Raw genomic sequence first — 21,395 nt, 5'->3', positions numbered from 1 at the left:
GGATATTACTTTTTTTTTTTTTTTTTCTTAAAGGAGAATTTTCTACCAGGCCTATTTTAGCCAGCTGATGCCTCACACAGGGCTGGCTCCCTCCTGCCCGGCTCCTTTGCAGGGCCTCCCTCCCAGCAACCACAAAGCCACGGGAGGGCTGAGAGCACCCGCCCTGCCTTCCTGCAGGAACGGTGGGACCTTTCCACCCCGGGGGAGGGTGTCTGGTGGCCAGGAAGAAGCCCAGACAGCAATTCTTGGCTGGGCCTCCCTCCCCCTCACTCACGGGGTTAGGAGCTCTGGGTGGGAACTCAGGTCTAGCTGGGTCAAGCCGCAGCAGAGGACACACACACACACACACACACACAGGGCCAAAGCCTGTTCCTGAGTTCAGAAGCAAATTGGAGTTTTAGCGTCTTGGTGAAGGCAAAATGGGGTGGAGGGAAAGACCCGGAGCGTGTGCTAGTTCTCCCAGGTCCGGGGACAGATCCAGTTTTTTTGTGGATCCTGAGCCTTATACAATTTGGGGGCCTCTTTAAAAGAAGAATGCAAAATTAGGAATGAGCTATAGGACATCAGAAGGGGTCCTTGCCAATGAGAGATCCTGAGGCTTAAGCTTCATAACCGCCATCAGCTCCTTCGTGGGCCCAGGAGTTGAGCATGTGTGGCGGGCAGGGGGCTCTCGTGAGCCTTATGCACAAAACGGCAATGGGGGGCGGTTTCTCTAAGGCCACGTGCGTTGGTTCAGTCCCTGCCTCAGGGAGTGGGCTACGGAGCTGGGCAAGGAAGAAGGCAGGAGGTTCGGTTCCGCTCCCTCTTCATCCTGCCCGCACGCATGGCAGATGCTCCGTACACACTTGCTGTCCCACCAACTCAAGTGGCCCCACTGCTTGGTCCCCTACCCGTCCCTCCCTTCTTTCTGGCTTCCCAGCCACATTTCAAGTTTCCACATCAAGGAAGATTACTGCTGAACTGTCTGTCTGCAGGGGTGAGTAAGTCAGACCCAACCTATGAACAGGTTTCCTGCTCACCTGGATCATTCCTCACCGAAGGTGTCCAGGCATGAGTGACACAAACTTCAGAATCAGCCCAACAAATAACGATGTCATCATCATTCTTCGCAAACCTGGTATTTGGTGCAGCACGGGCACCCGGTCAGTAGGAAGCAAGGGGACAGGAGCTCTGTTGCTCAGGACTGCCCACTGCTCCACGAGGACCCTAGGGGCGAACTGCACAATGGAGTGCAGGTGTTGCCCTGTGAGAGGAGAAAACCTCCCGGGCAGGAATCCCTGCTCCGCCCCGGCCAGCTCGCCACCCTCCTGACCAAGCCCCGATCTCCAGTTTGGGTCATCTTGTTATAGTCTGGCCCTGTCTTCTCCTCCACGGCCCCTTCCAAGACCTCCTTGGATGCCAGGAAGGTGCCCACCATGCATCTTTATTGCAAGAGCACAAAATAAATTGATGTGAATTTAGAGCATCTAGCTAAATATAGCTATGCTTGCATGTTTCCACGGGACTTGTAAAAATAATATATAAACTCTCCTAATCTAGTGGCAAAATCACTTACTCAAAACTTAACAAGGAAATGAGGTGAAGCCTAAAAAAATGGAAAGCCATTTGGTTTAGTTATATAGCTTACTTTCATATATGCTACAGTTGGGCATTTATAAGCAAACCAGCTACTAAATGTTCTTCTTTCTTGAACAAAACAGTGAGAACAACTTCTTACATATAAAAGTGTCTTCATGAAGCCATTTATCACAAGGAAAAAAGTGTCCTGCAAATTCTTATCTGTAAAATGGAGCTAATATTGTGATGGGAATATATTATTTAATGGCCACCATTATTTGGGTGCTTACTATGTGCCAGGCCTGTGCTGAGCATTTTAAATAGATTATTTCACTTAATCCTCTCAATAACCCGGTACAGGATTATCCTCCACTTATTAATGTGAAATTTGAGACTTTAAGAGTAAGTGACTTGCTCAACTATTGCTGGAGGATTGACACTTTTTTCAAGCCTTTAAAAGTTTTTTAGAAATCATCACAACAGTCAAATGCAAACAATGATAATAGCCCATTTACTGAATATATACTATGTGACAGGCCACTGTGCTGAATTCATTACACGCATTGGTTCCTTTAATACAGCCCTCTTGCAAGGCAACTGTCATTATCCCTATTTAACAGATGAGGAAACTGAAGCACAAAGATGCTAAACCACTCTGTCCAAAGCATCTCAAGCAGCTGAGGAATGGTCTGAACTCTAGTCTCTCTGCTTATACTATGCCACCTCCCTACTGTAAAATGTACACAAATATTGATAGAAAGTTTGTTTTCAGTAACGACCCGTTAGCTATTTCATATATAGAAATTTTTGAATGGCCCAGTAAAAATCACTATATTCTTTCAGGCCAAGAGAAGGAAGATAGGTGAGCAGTGCTAGGGGAGATGAATTCTGCCCTCCGGGCCTCTGTGTCCAGCATCATCTGGGCAGGAGAGAGGGCATAGGGGCGGGGGAGAGAGGGAGGGAGCTGCATCTCACCGTCTTTGTAGATAGCATGAAAAGTAACACTAGCATGTAAACCAGGTTCACATCTGGATACACAAGGTTGAGACTTGCCAGGGGAACCAGTCCATGATGGAACGACCCAAAACGCATTTAGTATTTTCTTAGGCCATTGTCCCCAAAGTGACTTCAACTTTAGCTGACCCAAGCGTCTTGCTAGCACATGTCGCTTGCTCATCTGAGACGCTGCCTTCACCATGGGGTGGGGAACATAAACACAGAGTGATCGACTTGTTGTGGGATCCACCGTCACAGTGGCCCAACTTGCACATGACAAAGAAGGTCACCTGGCAGAGAGGCCCAGTTCACAATGCTGGGGAGAAGGCAAACCAACCAGCCGAGTCCAAAGGACACTTAAACGTATGAGAAAAACTGCAAAAAAGCAGGGATGGGGTGTCTTTGGAGGGCAGTAGGGCACATTCGGCAAGGCTTGATTTTAGAGAGTTCATCAACTGTGGATGGACTCCTGATCCAGATGCCCCCATGAAGCAAGGCAAATCAGCTCTCAGATCAAGAGAAAGGATGTTAGGGTAATGAGCATGAGAAATGGTGCTTGAGCACAGAGTTTCCCAATACTAGCTTTCTGTTGGGGTTATGTGCTGTTGGCGTGACAGCAAAGAAAACCGGCCCAGAGACAAGGTCAGAGGCTTCCCTGTGGTCTTAGAGAACAGTGTTGGTGCAAACCTGGCTGCCACTCGAATCCCTGCAGCCCAGGCAGATTTTCTCAGTCGAGACTCACGTGCACACTTCTGATCTCATCAAAGGGAAGATTACAGGGACTCAGCCTTGGCTTCATGGGAGCAGCATCTTTCCAACAACTCCAAGCATCTGAAAATCGGAATGGGATGCTTCTTGGGAGGGAGGGAGGGAGAGAGGGAGAGAGGGAGCTTGCCATGCCTGGACAGTTTTCAAGCACAGGCTAAAGGACCACTTTTCAGGGTGTTGCAGAGGAGTACCTTGAACTGGGCCAACAGTTAATATAACAAGATGCTCAAGTGGAAGTTTCCATTGTGGCAACACGATTCAACAGATGGGAAATTCCAAAGCCGGGGCAAGACCACTATATGGAAATTTCTAAGAAGTTGACCCAGCTGCCTCAAAGGTCCATAAGGAGGATATAAACAGGTTCAGGACAGTGGAAAGTGATGGAGGATTTTGTGGGGCAGATTCCTCGGAAATGCTTTGATTCCCGGCCTCCCCGAGGTGGGTGGAGTGGTGGGAGTCCACTTTTCATCTCAAACCTGGAGACAAGAGTTTCAAAGGCAGCACCTGGAGGGCTCGAGTTTGGGGGTTGGTATGTGACACCTGCTTGAGGGACCAAAATGTGGGAGGGGAGCTGAAGCAATATAAGGTGACAGAGTAGAAGAAAGGGACTGCTCGCCCCCTCCCCTGATGGGGGGTTAAAGGGCACCAGGAATGCCAGCTCTGGTCTCTTTGAAACAGGCTCTACCCACCAGGGCTTCAGACTGAGGATGAGGGAACCCCAAAGAGAGAATCTGTATGGGAACCAGAAGTTGCTGGAGGATGGAAGCAACCAGCAGAAGGAGAGGCACTGCCCGAATCCCGGGAGGTCCTGGTGGAATGTGCTGGTGCGGGAGTCCTCAGGACAGCCGTGGAAACAGCCAGGAAAGCAAAAGAGAGTCCATTCAGCCACCAGCCAGGCTCAGAGAACCCAGTGCCAGGCATGACAACAGTGGTCAGGTAAGAACATTCCTCTCGCTCTGCCTCACCTGGGCAGGCCTGGAATGGTGGGCAAGATGGAGGGAAGTCTTCTCTTGGAGTAAACACTGACCGTTCATAGACTAAAGTGAGCATTTCCAATTTCCAGAAAGTATGCGGCGTGTGTGTGTGTGTGTGTCACTTATAGGGGCCGTAGGACTTTTTGTTACCTAAGAGTAACCAGAAACGTCATAGGCCTGATCAAGTTTTTATCAGGAAATGGGGAAAAACACACCCCAGTGAATCAACTTTAAAGGCACAGTGAGAGACAAGAAGAAAGCTGTGTCTTAATTATGTCTCACAAGCTGCGCCGTGCAGTGTCCTAGTCACAGCTAACCTTTGCAGCAGTGCCTGTGTGCCAGGCACTGGGACGAGGACTTTACAGACATGACCTCATCCAGGCCCCCAACAGCTCTGTGAGGCAGGTATTATCACCGCTTTGACAGAAAAGGAAACTGTGGCTCAGAGAGGTAAGGCAACTTTCCCAGAGTCACACAGGGAGGTGAGCAGAGTAGTAGCTCAGACTCAACCACAAGTCTGACATTGAACTCTGGACTCTCTTCTCCCAGATGAGTAGTTTTCAGCAGCCAGTGGTGACCAAAGCAGGATAGGGGCTTGGGATCTTTCCATCCTTCCCTCTAAGGAGTCCCTGAGCTAGAAAAGCAGAGAGCCGAGTTTGAAAACCACTGAACTGCATGATCTCAGCAGTCTCCTCCAACTCTGGGGTTCTAGGATTCTATCATCTGGGGGTTGGGAGTTGAGAGGTGTGGATCCACAAAAGAGGACACAGGGAAGAGGGAAAAGCCAGACTTTGTGTCCTGTGTTCCCAGAGAGGCAGCCGGAGGAGCTGGTTCCAGCAGGTGGTACCATAACAAATCTGAGGTTCAGAGAAATACAGTCACGTGTATAAATATATAGTTCAGATAATGCACATAAAGCACTTAGCACAGGGTGAACACCAGAGTAAAGCATTAGGTAAATGGCAACTACGACTGTGAAAAGTTTACATATATGCCTAAAACCCTCAACATGCAATTTGATACAACATACCCAGCCACTGACATCACTGTGTCTGTACCATAAGGAGCTGTGTTTATCATGGACACTAAACTCTACTCGTTGAGCCAAGAAAAGAAATGAACACATAAGATTAAGCTAGCCAAATCTAAAACAATTTGAGTAAGTCTGCTCTTAAGCAGTAGGGGACTGGGGAGTCCTATGAAAAAATCATGGAAGCATGATCCCTTTCTCCAGTAAAAAAAAGTACATACACAGCATTTTGCAAATAATTAGAGAAGCCCATTCATTGATTCATTCAATGGATTACAGATCCATTGAAGCCTATTCATCGTCTTCAGGATAATAATCTAGATCCAGGGGACATGACATGAGGTCGTCAGGCCAAAAGCTGCCTACGTGACCCCACAGTGGGCTCACCCACACTCCTCCTCTCAGTATGCTCACTGTTGCTAGTCTCGATCATGACACTAAACGTGGAATAGGTAGTCAATGTAACTGAAGCTGAATCTAATTTTAAACCTTTCAAGTTTAATGGACCCCAAATTAAGAATTTCTAAATCAGTGCACTCTGGTACCTAGAAATTTTAATTGCTTGGCATGCTCTTTCTTTCCTTTCTTCTGGTAACAAAATTCCTCCTTTTTCCTAGGGACCCTGTGCCATGTGCTTCGGGTACGATTCATCCTCCGTCCAGGAACACATGAACAAGCCCTGGCCAAGCAGATACTGCTTATTGTCTACTGCCTACTTCTGGCCAGGTTGATTCAGGCAAGGAATCCAAACTGGGCCAGACCTCCTTGGTACTATTGTTAGAACAATGACAAAAGAGGCACTCTCTTTTCTCTGAGATCCACAGCTGTGAAGATGATGGAAATATAACGCTGATGGCTACCTCTGCAATGTACTGAGGGGGAGACTGCCTGAGAATGAAGCTGACAGAGTTAAGCAGAATCAAGAGATGGAGAGAGTGAAGGATAATGGCCTGATGTTTTTTGGAACCCCTGGATACACCTATGCCTGAAGTCCATGCCAACACGGACATGTTAGTCATTGAGTCAAGACACTAGTTTAAGTTGGACTTCTGTTACTTGCAACCAAAATAATTCTAACTAAGAAACCTGATCTAAATGAAAGCAAAGCCCAAAAGGAAATTCCCATTTATGGGCAGTCCTCATGGAATTCTGGGCTCCTCTCTGACAATGATCCTTACTGAATTAACTTTTTTTTCATCCTATGCACATTACTTTCATATCACCCTCTTCTCCTGATGGTTCATCTTACCAGTGCTGCCAACCAGTCAGACACTACTCCTGCAAAAATTATTAAAGTTACCGACTAGAAGAAGAAAATCGCGTAAGTGGACAATAGTAGCTCAGTTTATAGTTTGCTGCCATCCAATACATCCTTGGAGTCTCCTAATCTTATTCCAGTGAGCTTCTCAAACTGCCCTGGTTCCCTCAAAAGGTACAGAACACTCTGGTGTCTAAAATGACGTAGAGCCACAGGGCTCAAAACAGAAGGAGAGATACACGTGGAGCAAGCGAAGTGGGCCACACAGGTCACAGGGGACAGGGTCAGTGTAAATTCCGTGCAGCAAACAGCCACTCCGCAGACTGAGTCAGGGCATAGCATGATTTGGAGTTGGGAGAAATAACTTTCACTGAGTACTTCCCAAGAAGTTGTTTATTATTCTTTTAGAACTGGGATGGTAAGGAGATTTCAACTCGTGTGCCAAGTCTGGGCCGTAGCCAAATGTCTGGGCTCAGCATCAAGAGCCATGACAGTCTGTGACATGCATCACAGGGGAGGGAGGAAGGATGCATATATATACTTGTTATTACAGCTGAAAATATTACATTTTATACTTGGGTGAAGCAAGGCCAGCCGAGAAATGCACACCTGGGCTGGAAGGCTCTTCTTGGGCAGCACTCAGGTGTCACACATCGTTGGTCTACATGGAGGGTGGTCCTCATCAGTCATTTCTATAGGGATGTTGTTTGCTGCCTTATGTGGCATCCTCCTCGTGAGCACCCAGGGGGAAATTACTCTAAGTCTCAAAACAATCACAATTCACCTTGCTTCTTCTGAGTAACTAGCGTGCTTTTATCCTCTAGCCACCAAGAACTCCTAACTGAGCATGTTTTCCTAGTACTGACTGCTCAGAAACTCAGAGGCAAGACCATGGGGGCTGCTAGTGTGCATACGGGCTCTCACTTAAGAACTGGGGGCCTATCCTTATCTCTGATTTCACCTTACTTTTCCTTCCCCACAAATTTCCTTCCTTCCTTCTTTGTCTGAATCTTAATATATGTGTATTTAAAAGCCACCTCAAAACTCTTTGAAAGAAGACAGGCACCTACACTAGATCAACAGCAATCAAAATAATGTACAACAAATCAGACAGTGAATAGAGGACTATTTTATAAATAGTTTGTTTTATAAATGTTTTATAAATGCTGCCTGTTGTGATAGCTGTTATGGGGAAGTTCCAAGTGAGCAGGGTGAGCATGTGGTGGGCCTTAGACCAGAAACAGCCCTGGGCCAAACTGTCACGTCAGCAAATGTCTCAGACCACCCCCTCCCGCCCTCTTGCACACCTCTCCCCCTACTCCATCCTTCCTCAGGCAGTTGGGTGCCCTTTGGTCCATTCCTGCACGTCCCACACCTACTCTCTCCCTAGTACTGTTGGTTGCTCTCCCTTCCCCAACTTCTCCCACCAATCAAAGCAGCTCACACTTCTACAGGTCCTCGTACTTGACACTGGTAAGCTGTCAATGGTTGATAGCAGCTTAACCAACTATTTCTCTCAGGAATGAAGAAGGAGAAATCAAAGGACTAAATCACTAATGGTGGAATAGGCTGTAATTATGATACAGATGCAACTGAACAAGGGGATCTTCTTGTAAATTTCAAATAATTCTATGTGAAGCAATTACCACAGTGCCCAGCATACAGTCAGCATTCAATAAACAGTAGACACTAATTATGACTACTCTTGCTGTAATTATTAATCCTTCCACCACTGGATTACTCACTGTCCATTCCTCTATCACTACCATGACTACCACCACAGAGGTAACTGCCCCTTTTGAAACACTGGCTAGCCACAGATCCATAATCAATTAATGTATTTTAATTACATTCTATGGTTTATAAAGCACTTGAGTATACATCATCCTTTTTTTTTTTTTAAGAGGAGGGAACACTTCTTTTTGTTCTTTTTTTAAACAACTTCATTGAGATATAATTCATATACCATACAATTCACCCATTTTCATGTACAATTCAGTGGTTTTTAGTACATTCACAGGCACTGTGCAACCATTGCCAGAATGAATTTTAGAACGTCTTCATCACGCCAAAAAGAAACCCTATACCTTTTAGCTATCCCCCCATGTCCCCCATTTTCACCTCCCAGCCCTAAGCAATGAATAATCTACTTTTGTCTCCATAGATTCCCCTATTCTGCATTTTCATATGAATGGAATTATATTATATGTGGACATTTGTAGCTGGCTTCTTTCACTTAGCATAATATGTTCAGGGTTTATCCATGTCGTAACATGTATCAGTACTTCATTCCCTTTTACATCATCCTTTTTTATCTTCTTGGCAATCCTCAAGTTAAATATTATTTCTGTTTTACAGATGAGGATACTGAAGCTCAGAAAGGTCACATTTATAAGGTCCTAGAGCCAAGAAGTAGCACAGCCAGGACTCAAACCCCAGTCTCATATAAATTTCTTGTTCTTTCCTCAACAAGTGGTTGCCAACTGTGTAGCTATTACATCAGAATCGTCTGAGTGCTTCAAGATCCCTGGGGTTCACCTAATGAACGCAGACGGCCCAGTGAAGGGACTGTGAACTTGTATTTCAACAGGTACCTCATGTGATCCTGAGGAGCTGCTGGTGGGTGACCAGGTGTAGGGTCCTGGCTGACTAAGTACCCACTGCCCTCTCGGCCCTGTGCTGAGTACTGCAAGGGAGACACAGGGAGCGTTCTGCTCTCAAGGCACTGACAAGGCTACTGAGGAGGTAAGACTAGCGAAGGTGAAGAAGAGTGCATGACAGAAGACAGTGTTTGGCTTTGAAGTATTCAGAACAGAGAAGATCACAGATGGTGGGAAGAGGCAGGGAAGACCACGTTACAGAGAAGGGAAGATTCTACCGGGCCCTGCAGAATGGGAAGGATTTCCAAGCAGAGAAGGGGTGAGCCGCATGAGATGTCCTCAGGAGAAATGGTAAACAAGCTAGTCTGGCTAGAAGAAAAGGAATAGCGGGAGCTGAACAAGAGAGGACTGGGCCAGATAATGGAAGGACTGGGCCAGAGAAGCCAGAGAGGAGTCTACGCTGGTGTGGTGGATGACACGGGGGCACTGACAGTTTCTGAGCAAAGGAGGAACCTCCTGAAAGTTGAATTGAAGGATGACTGGTGTGGCGGTGCTGCGTACCATGAAGCGAGGCTGGGAGTGGAAAGCTGGTATTGGCAAGACCACCCAGGATGCTGCTGAACTGACCGGGATGCCAGGCGGCAGACAGCAAGACCAGGATCCCAGGGTCTATCGATCAGAACGGGCCGAGGGGACGGGCTATGAGATGGGAGCGTGACCTGAGCCCTCTCACTCTCCAGGCGCTTTTCATTCCATCACAGATGTTTTCGTGAGACCCATAAACACTGTAGGGTGGATTGTGAAAATGGCCGCAAATCTCCCCCTCTCTGTAACCATCCTCCCTGCAATGTGATTCCGCAGCTCGTCTCACCAAGAGGTAGAATCTATTTCTGTACCTCTTGAATCTACACTAGCCACATAGCTTCTTTTAGCCCACAGAATGTGGTGGAAGCAATGTTGTGGCAGTTCTGAGCCTTGGCCCCAAGACGCATCTGCTGTGTCTGTTGGTACCCTGCCCAAATGCCATGTGCACAAGCTCAGGGTAGCCTGCAGGACAGTGAGACACATGTCTTAGTCATTGTCATCACTCCAGCGGACAGCCAGGTGACCCCCAGCCTAGGTGACCTGGACCTGCAGCTGATTGAAGACACGTGAATGGTCCTAGCTGAAACCAAAAGAATCACACACCTAGGCCCAGCCCAAATCGCCAACCGACAGAATTATGGGATAAAGAAATGATTGCTATTTTGAGTCAGTAAATTTTGAAGAGGTTTGTTATACAGCAAAAGCTAACTGATACACAATGCAAATAACATTATCGCCACATATCAGGGAGTGGTGCCACCTGAAGCCTCAGAAGCTTTTTCACTTAAGAAGTACATTACTTTCCCAGCTCTAAAGGAAGTTTTCTACCACTACAGAACTGTTATCTCATGACAGTCACATTTAGGTTTAAAGAGAGATGAGAGAAAAAATAGGGCAATAAGAAAGCTAATGTTACAGCTATGAGCCAATCTTCATTACAACACACTGCAAGGAACTGTCTGAATTCCTTGGCTGAAGTATCACTTTGTTGTTTTGGATACTGTTTGAAACAAGCAGACTATCAACAGGGCCCTGGAAATAGTTTCATCACAAAAAAAGTTTTTATTTTAATAGTATTTGGCACGTAATCATAGATCTTTTCCCTGATCATGTTCTTAGCAAAAGAACATGGATTGATCTGTTTTTTTAAGGCATGGACACATCGTAAATCATTTCAGAGGAAAAAAAAATGTAAATAAATAGACATCTAATCATAGTACTAGTAGGGATGCATCTAACTTAGAAGTGTGAATATCATTTCAAAAGTAATGTCAAACGGTCACTTTGTTTTAAAAATGAAAGATCACTTACCAGTGAGACTCGGTGTGGCCCACCGTTACCAGGTTTTAGGTGATGGAATGAATCTGAAATAGAATGAAACAAGCATTCCGTAAGTAAATCACATTTGGAAAGGGTGTGCCTTCGATCCCAGTGACTGCCATCACATTGAATATTTATTCTTTTAGTTAAAGATTAGCAAAGCTTTTTCTGGCTCCTGATGGAATAGGGAGAGTTTTTTGCCTACATATTACAACTTCCTGAACAGAGAGCATTCTCTCATCTCCTTCAGGGAGTGTTCAAAGTCTGAGGCCAGTATAACTATAAATGGTAGTGTTTTCGTCCAAACCCCTCCAAGTCAGCGGAAGCTTCCCGGGTTGTTGCTCTTGCTTTGGCTCCTCCACTCCCTTCTGCTAGCACCAAGCCATGACTCCCTTTATGGAACCGACTGAAAAACGGATGGTCCGGTATAACTTGAAGGGCAATAGGAGGAGTGTACAGGCTTTCCAATAGTGATCACCTGATCACAGATAACCACACCTTTTTATTTTATTGATAATGGTGAGCCTAAAGCCCTGCTGTTCAACAGAAATATAACACAAGCCACATATGTAACTTTAAATTTTCTAGTAGCCACATTAAAAAAGCAAAAAGAAACAGATGACAATTTTAATATTTATTTAACTGAATTTACTCAGAATATTATCATTTCAACATGCAACCAATATAAAAAATGATTAATGAGACATTTTGCATTTTTTTTTTTTTGTCATACTAAATCTTCAAGACCCAGTACATTTCAACTCGGGCTAGCAGCAGTCCAAGTAGTCAACAGCCACAGCAGCTAGTGGCTTCCATATCGGACAGCACGGGCCTAGGGAATCTATCCTTGGCCTTCAGGTACTGGCAAGGCTCCAAAGTGAGTGAAATGCACAGAGATTTTGTTTATCTATTTTCCTGCTCTTAGGAATTCATCATTAATTACCCCATTCCATGATGTCATTTAGTAGAAATAATAACATAATAATAGCGAATACTATACAGTACTTGCTATGTCTTCTCAGCAAGCTCCCATGTTACCTTTTTTTTTTTTTTAATTTATTTATTTTATTATTTATTTATTTTTGGCAGTGTTGGGTTTTCGTTGCTGCGTGCGGGCTTTCTCTAGTTGCGGCGAGCGAGGGCTACTCTTCGTTGCAATGCACAGGCTTCTCATTGCGGTGGCTTCTCTCATTGTGAAGCATGGGCTCTAGGTGCGCGGGCTTCAGTAGTTGTAGCGCATGGGCTCAGTAGTTGTGGCTTGTGGGCTCTAGAGCGCAGGCTCAGTAGTTGTGGCACACGGGCTTAGTTGCTCCGCAGCATGTGGGATGTTCCCGGACCAGGGCTCGAACCCATGTCCCCTGCATTGGCAGGCGGATTCTCAACCACTGCGCCACCAGGGAAGTCCTCCCATGTTACCTTAATGAACCCTCACAATAACTTCACGAGGTACGTATATTATCATTCCCATTTTGTAATGAGGAAACTGAGGCAGAGAGGAGTTAAGTAATTACTCAAGGTTATAAGATACTGACAGAGCTGGGATTCTAATCTACGTAGCTGGTCTCCAGAGCCCATGCCCTTAGCCACTATACTCTCAATTAAATTTGAACGGGTCAAAATAAGATAATTACTTTCAGTTTTAATTATAACCGTCAAGTGATCCAAGGTTGCTCCCATCATACATGGTCAGATAATAGCACTGATGGCAGATGGAGGACTGATGGGATGTACTAGCAAATTAAATTTAAAATAATTTGGGGTGGGAACACAAAAACCACAGGCAAGGCTGGGGTCAAAAAGACTGTACTGTGTCTAGGGGGCCTGTCTGGATGACCAAGATGGGGGTGCAGGGAGAGGTTAATGTGGGGTCTTTGGAAAATCGTGTCTTTGTGATTTTTCTGAGGGAAGAGTCTATCACTTTCATCTGATTCTCAAATGAGTCTGTAAGCTAGACATCTCTGTATCTGTCTTAGCAGGGGTAGGGAGTAGAAAGGAATTACATAAACACATCCTTTCACTTTATTAATCTGTGCCCCCCCCCAAAGAAATCATACCCAATGAGCAAAATCAAATCCACACACATGAATTTCCTGCCCAAATGATAGGGAAGGAGGCTGGTGAGGGACATCATTTAGAATCAACAGGCCGTGGGCTGAGGCCACTGGGGGTGCTGCCTCCCAGTCTCCCAAGGCAACCCCTGAACCTGCTGAAAATCCTTCAGTGGCTTCCTCTAGGTGGTAGGATTAAGTCCAAGCTCCTTAGCCCAGTCTCCAAAGCTCCAGTGACCTCGTGCCTGCCCCTCAGGCACTCTCCTGTGGGCATCTTGCCCTTTACCCACACAAACCTATTTACGGGTCCCTAAATGCTCCCCCCCGCCACTCTCACTTCTCTGTACCTTTGCAGATTGTGTTCTTTTTGTCAAGCACGTCTTCTCCCTACAGTATCTGCCTGCCTTCAAGTCTCAATTAAAAAATCAACACTTCTGGGGAGCCTGTGTGAACTCCCTCGGCTGGCTATGGGGCAACTTCTCTGCAGTAACAGTAGTAAAGTAGTATTTACTCAACTCAACTGATAATTATGTACCACTACTACTGATAATAATAAAAGCTGATTTTTATGGAGCATTTCAAGCGCTTTACGTGCTCCTTTAATTGTCTCAGTAACCTTATGAAATGGGTTATTACCCCATTTAGCAGGTGAGCAAACTGAGGCATAGAGGTCAAGTCAGTAGCCTAGGGTCACACAGCTTATAAATGGCAGAGCCAGACTGTAAACCCAGACAGCCTGGTTCCAGAGCCTGCACTCTCTCTTTTTTTTTTTTTTTTAAGTTGACGTACATTTGATTTACAGTGTTGTGTTAGTTTCAGGTGTATAGCAAAGTGATTCAGTTTTCTATACTGTATATATAAAGAATACACATATATTCTTCTCAGATTCTTCTCCATTATAGGTTATTACAAGATATTGAATATAGTTCTCTGTGTTATACAGTACGTCCTTGTTGTTTAATTTATATATAGTGGTATGTATCTGTTAATCTCAAACTCCAAACTTATACCTCCCCCCATTTCTCTTTGGCAACCATAAGTTCGTTTTCTGTGCCAGAGCCTGGACTCTTTAACGCTATACCGGGCCTGACTCCTTCTGTGTTCCACTGCCTTCTACTCTCATTGCCCCTGTACTTCCCTCTGTTAATCCAAGTGGCTCCTGTGTTTCAGTTTTTCATTTACTGGTCTCTCTGTCCACTTGTTTGCAGAATCTCTGGAGGTTGAGAATGTGTCTAACTCATCTTTGTCTTTCCAGGACCTTGCAATGTGTTTGGTATACAGCAGATGCTCCATAAAGGCACACACATGAAAACACTGGCACAGCACTGGAAGGACAGGGGCCAGGGGTACAAACTTGGGCCTAATAAAAACACAGCAGGAGAAAGAGTCTCCAGATATGCACTTGAACAAAGCAAGCTTTAACTTCATCTTTTAAATTCAGCCTGTGCTGAGGGAATGGTCATTTCCTAGGTCTGTTTAATACCAGAGGGAACAGAAGCAATGCAGAGCATGGCTGACTTGATCATACCCCCAACAAGTTCATCAGTTTCATTTTACATTGCACATGGATTTAAGTAATAACATGCCTTGGCTGGCCACTATAAAGAAATACCAGAAAAGACACTTTCCTTTAAAAAATGCAATATTCAAGGAAAAAAGGACAGAAAATGCTATTTCCTAAAGTTTTCTTGGTTCCCAATAACTGGCTATGAGTATGTTCCAAACATCTTTTTTTTTTTTTTTTCAAAAACAACAGTCTCATGTTGAAAATCTCCTTTTGCTGTTCAGGTGTGGTTGTGCCACTTTCTAGCCCAGAGTTCCATAAGATGCTTCCTTCCATCACTACCTACACTTCCCCTGGATGGATATAGAAGTCCTTGTAGGAGGATACTCTCCTCTTTCTCTAACAATAGGAAAGAAAAAAGCTTCACGATCTGGGACATACATAGACTTCTAGAGAAAAAGAGACCTCCTTCTGGCTCATGTCAGAGATTGCATCAGGACTGTGCCCAGCCCACCCACTCAGAGATAAATACAACTAGCCATAATACCCACCCTTCCTACTTGCATCCAGAATATAAAAGAAACCACCAACTTCCCATGGATACGGACGTCAGCATCCTCTCAGATATTAACAACCAAATTATAAATCTGCATTTTTGATCTTGCTATTTCATCTCCTTCCACAATGAACAGTAATTTAATTATTCTTGAGAGGTTAACTGAGTGCAAATTAGGGGCCAGGCACAGTTGTAGGTGCTGGAGATACAGCAGTGAATGAGGTAAATAAGGTTCCTGACATAGGGGCCCTTACATTTAATACATTTCCTGTTTATTAATGGTTTGTTACCTTGAGAAACAATAAGTCTATAGTCTTTGCTTATTCGTGTAGTAGGGTCTTGATATTTTTCTTACGAATTTGCATGAGTTCTTTCTAGTGCATGATAATCAAGAGTTAGTATATGTATTTGCTACAAATATATTACTGATATCTGGCAATTTTAAGATAACCATCTTTTCCTTTCTACAGTGTTTTAATAATAAGCAACAGCCATATTTTGTATAAACCTCATGAGCTATGACATGGCTTCATGGCAAAATGTTTGGCTTTTGACTGCTTTTCACTGTCCATTTACACCCACTTTGATTTTCCCAGCTACCCTGCGAGTGAGCTGGGGAGGATGACAATCCCCACCTTACAGCGGAGAAAAGTGAGACCCAGACAGGCCAGGTGACTTGCAGAGGGTCCCCGAATCCTGGAGTTGGCCAAGACTGGCCTCAGTCCTTTGCTCTCGGAACCCAAGGCCTCCTCGTGAAAGGAAGGTCACAAGGTAAAATGAAGAGATGCATTTTGTGCAAAATGGATTATTATACAAAGCACCAATTCCACATTGTTTCTGATTAAAACTCCTTTATACGGAGCATCAGGGCCCTGTGCCTGCTGCACTGGAAGCACTCAAGAAATGTTAGTATGATTTTAGCAAATCCACCAAAACCATGGCTTACATAACGGACCACCCTTACGCAGTTCTTATGTAGTTACAATAAGTTAAATAACTTAGACCTAAAGCAAGTGTTGCTTCATTACTATTGTTTTAACCTAGCTCAAGTACCACTTCTTCCCCCAAATATTCCCTCCCTCTTTGGCTCCATGAAACCACTCTTCTCCTTGAATTTCTACGACCTTTACCACCTTCTACCTGTCATTACAGATGCTTCAGAATGCGTTTCAGCTCTTCTATTGGATGATAAGGTCCCAAGGGTCCATATATTATTTGTGTTTGTATCTCCCAGAGAGCCTAGCACCCTGCTCAGCACACAGGTGGCACTCAGTCAGTGTTTTATGGGGAGATGGGGGAAGAATTTTATATAGCTAAGAGACAATGGTAAAAGCAATTACAGTTTGGTTAAAAATCATAGGTTGCATGAACTGTGTGCTTTTTGCTACACCACTCCTTATTTTGGCAAGCACACTATCATGGGACAGTTCTAATGCAGTCTTAAGCCAGCAGTCTGCATTAGCTAAACAATACTAAACTACATTAAACAGAATGTCCAAAAGCATTTCCATCCTTGGACAGATCTGTACAATTCTGCAGATATATCTGTTATGGTTTTACTTGCAAATTCTGATATAACTCATTCCTCAAAAATTCACTGTGTACACGTACACACACACACACACAAAAGTCCTGGTTCAGCATCTGGAAAAAACTCAGATAAAAATATGGAACATCTGTTTCCTAATATCAGGAAAATTCACAGGAAACAATTAATGTCCACCAGGGAGAAAGAAAAATAATCTGGATCACATTATGAAATGAAACATCCAAAATTCACAATTTAATACAGTATAGCCTGCAAATCATCAGATCTTCAGAACTGAGGGGAAGATTTCACATTTTATTAAAACTTGAGAGAGTAGAAATATCTTTATGCCATGTATATACAAATAAACATAAAATTGAATGCCCTCACCCTACATATATTCTTGGGTCCTATGTCTCCCCACTGATATTTATGCAATGCTTGGCAGCTGGGTGGTTAACTGCATGTGTATTTTCACAATGTGCTCAATGTCTTACAGGGCAAACGAAGACCTAACTAAACTAGATGGTGGTCCCTGGATGAAGAGGCTGTAGCTCTTTTGAGAAAGATCTAGAGTGGCTTATGTCTCCCAAGGAGGACTGCAAGGATAGTCAGGGCCACTGCAAAGCCAAAGCCAATTGTACATAAAGATGGTCTGCTCCTTGGCGGCTCTTGCACTATCCTGATCCTTATAAGCCTCTCTATACCTTTTATGTGCCTGGCAATGTGGAAGGTTCTGGGGGGTATAACAGAGAACAAAACACAGTCCCTCTCTGCAAGGAGCCTACAGTGAGTCATATGGACAACTGATCAGGCAATTACAGCTCCAGAGGCACACAATCTATCGTGCTAAGTACAAGGAGCTCTGAGAGCACAGAGGAGAGGCACCAATACCAGTCTGGGATGATCATGGAAGGCTTCCAGGGGGAAGTGGCATCAAAGCTAAAGTGTGAAGAGTGACCAGGGTTAGCCAGAAGATGAAGGGAGGGAGGCATGAGCAAGGCAGATGGAACAGCTTGTACAAATGCTGGAGAGGAAGCAAGTACCTGTGTGTGCTCGGGGCTGCGATTTTAAAAGTAAAGAGTTTCAGTGAACACTGGGGTGCATGTATCTTTTCGAATTGTATTAAAATATACACATTAGTATATATAAAATAGATAACCAACAAGGACCTACTGTATAGCACAGGGAACTATACTCAATGTCATGTAAAAACCTATAATGAAAGAGAATGTAAGAAAAGAATATATATATTTATATATATGTATAACTGAATCACTTTGCTGTACACCTGAAACACTGTAAACCAACTATATTTCAATAATTTTTAAAAAAAAAATCAGAAATAAATCTGAAAAATCTTTGAGCATTTCTCAACTCAACTGTACATGCCAAGTGATGTGGTGAATTGAAATACTTAAGGACTTCATATATTAAAAAAAAAAAATGAGTAAAGAGTTTCAAATCAGCGAGAAGCCTTATTACATAAGAGGCAATAGCAGGTAAAACCCAAAGGGGGTAACAACAGTGAGAAGCATAAAGACAACAGAAAGAACCCGGGATCTCTAGCATCCTCACATCAGAAACAGCTGGCACTGACCCGTCCCCAGGGAACAGCCAAGGCCTTCTTAGGCAACAGGCCTCTGGAGGAGGGCAAGGAGAGAGACTGCCCGTCAGAGATGATGCTGGTCCCCGATTCCAAGGAAACACACAGAGCCAGCTACCCAACCCCACAGACAGGAGTAGTGAGTAGGCCTTATCACAACCCCATGAGGAAGAGAGAATCATCCCCATTCTACAGATAAGTTGCTGGTTTTAGAAGACAGTATTTATTGATATTCCTTTCTGTTAACTGACTCTTCTTCTGACTAGAGAAACCAACTCATCTTGGTATGGCTAGGACATTCCAGTTTTAACACTGAAAGTCTCACGTCCCAGGAATCCCCTCAGTGCCATACAAACCAAGATGGATGGTCACCTAGTCAGAGTTTGTATGCCCTAGGTTTTTACATTAGAACCAGTGCAAAGTTAAATGTGATCTAACTCCCTGGAAGCTAACCTAGACGTTTTGAGCTTCAGGACCCTCCTGGATATCTTGGGGGGCTTGTCTGGGGGTCCTATATCATTTGCAATAATTCATGCTCAATTATATTTGCAAAGCACAAAGACTAGCTTAGGGCCTAGTGATCGCTAGCTGTCATGCTGAAGGGAATCACTCACTGAACGCTTACTGAAAACAGTAATCAGCCAAAAGAGGGTCTGAATTTAATTTCTGTGCTTGTTGTTGTTAACTGAGAATTAACCAAATACCTTTCAAATTTAATACTGAAAATCATCCTTAAATAAATGAATCTACTTACCTATCCAGAGTAGTAAACATATTTTCATATATCTTTGTTAACTAGGGACCATATCCATTGCAATGGCTTACATTCTTGCTGGTCAACAGACAGTTAAGAAAGTTGAGAAGACAAAGAAAAATAGTAACACAGTTTCCAAGAACTACAGGCCCAATAGGATATTACTTTATGGCAATATTTGACAGGCGGAGGGTAGCTGATAAATCTTTATAGAATGACTGACGGTAAAAAAATTGGGCCATGGAGAACCACAGAAGAGAAAATTACCAGGGCTTGTGGATGAGATGATGGCAATCCTTGAGCTTTTGCTACAGTGCTGTTGACTCGGGCAGCTGCGGCACACGGTTCTTGTCTGATAAAAGGGAACGTAAGCTCTTCAAGAGCACTCCTTTCCTTGCAACAGGGTAATGAGTAAAACAGCCCCTGCGGCCTGCAGTCAGCAGAAGTTGCAGAAAGACTTCAAACTGGTAAGAGCCAAGGGCCCACCATTAAATCCTGATTCATAGGCAACCCTGCTCCCGCCCCCCATCCCCCAAAGCTCAGCTAATGTTAGCCAGGCTCAGTGCTCTTTGTGAGAACTCCTGAAGCAGGAATGGATGAAGATATGACCTTAGACTCTTTTTCTGGCAACAGACAATGATCTCCAACACATTTCTGATTAGTTTTCAAGGAAAAAAATATTTTTAAGATCCAATCATGCTTGGAAAAAAACTATTCAATAGGGTTGAATTTTATTAGCCTCAGAAAACTTAAAAAAAAAAAAGAGTAAAATTTAGTAGCATTTATCACCAGTAATATATATTAGAACTATGTTTCCCTCTAAAAAGTCCAGTTTTATGGGCACATTCTGGGTAACTGAGATTCTGCTTTTATGTTGAAAATAATCATGTTGTCCATGAGGCTTAGCTCTCTAATCCTATCACTCCTTTCCATGACACACTTTCCGTCAGACGCTGAGACAGAGAGATTCATCACAGAAATATTCAGGTTATGTCCGCTGCACAGAGTCAGGCAGCATAATGAGGGCAGGATGCAGCAAAGGGCACTGCCCTGAGCCTGAGTCAGAAAAACAAGAGAGAGGTTTTATTTTCACTCTGCCAGACTGCTGCTGTGGATGAGCATACTTCGCAGGCCTTGCACTCAGAGGCAGAAGGCAGTGCGTAGTAGTCCTCAAGTGAGGCTGTGAGTGGCTCCCTCCAAGGCCCACATGTTTACAGGCACTTAGAGCACATGCTATGAAATATATCACCCTGGTTTCGGAACTTGGACTCTACTGGATGGTTCAGTCTTTCATTGCAGCTACCAAAACAAGGCTGGGCATGGAGAATCTTCTAAGGATTGTCCATCTTTTTCCTGTATCCTCAAGAAAGAGATCAACAGCTTATACAAACAAACAAACACACAAACAAATCCAACTATGTTCAATATAATCCACTTAATGCCACAATTCAACGAGAAGATAGCGCCCAAGAAAATCAGTACAACCTTCCTGTATTTAAACCTACCACTTGTACTTGCTTCCTGGGTAAAGCCACCTTTGCTGCCTCTATTCTAACATTAGTTTGCACCCCCTCCAGATATTCTCAGGGAGCTTCCCGTTTTACATACATTCTGAATGACACAACTTGCTGACCCTCCCTTAGGGAAATATACAAATATATACCCGCTGCACCAGGAAAAAACAAACAACAAACAAACAAAAAACCAACAACCACCACCCAGAGCCAAGAAAAAAAAAAAAAATCTGTCATTCCCCATACCACTGGGAGGATTTTAAAGGCAGCCCAGGGCATTCAGCAATGTTCTAACTGTGGAGCTAGTCATTTCCATGCCCAGCCTTCTCCTTGGACCCTCATGTTTCTCATTTGTTCATGTATCTGCATGGACAACTTGATTATAAGGTCTTCTGACTGCACAGGCTGTACTTTAAACTTCCATGTATTTGTTTTCCTTCCCACAAGAATGAGTTCTTAACATACCTCAGGCTTCCAATAAATTAAAAAAAAAAATCTGTACATGTTTTTAGACAGATGTACATGTTTCTATCTAATTATCTATACCTAAGATGTTCACAGTGGCCTAGCAAAAGAGTAACAGAACAGCTAATTCAGAAATTCGGTTCCTATTTATCTTCTATTGGCAAAGCTGGCTTTTGTTCCTATGAATATGTCTCCCTTAATTCTAGGAACAGCTGTGGATACTGATGATGTAAGACAGTCTTTCTTAACCTTTTAAAACTCACACTCATTTCTGATAACCATAAAACCTTCCCCTTCCCTTCCCCAATCAGATTTTGATGTGCCCTTCCTCA

General features: G+C 44.0%; 1 protein-coding gene across 3 annotated transcripts in view; it reads right to left on the bottom strand.

Moving 5' to 3' along the window:
• The window catches only part of GNG12 (G protein subunit gamma 12), a 119,318-nt gene that overhangs the window by 64,532 nt on the left and 33,391 nt on the right, over window positions 1–21,395 (bottom strand). For all 3 annotated transcript variants that reach the window (XM_061184039.1, XM_061184038.1, XM_061184037.1), the window contains exon 2: window positions 11,080–11,132. The gene's annotated coding sequence lies outside the window, so the exon portion shown is untranslated. The remainder of the gene's footprint in view (window positions 1–11,079; window positions 11,133–21,395) is intronic.

The sequence above is a fragment of the Eubalaena glacialis genome, chromosome 3, assembly GCF_028564815.1.
Source record: "Eubalaena glacialis isolate mEubGla1 chromosome 3, mEubGla1.1.hap2.+ XY, whole genome shotgun sequence".
NCBI classification, from domain to species: Eukaryota; Metazoa; Chordata; class Mammalia; order Artiodactyla; family Balaenidae; genus Eubalaena; species Eubalaena glacialis.
Note: the sequence above shows the minus strand (reverse complement) of the source record. Positions and strands in the feature narration are given on the sequence as shown.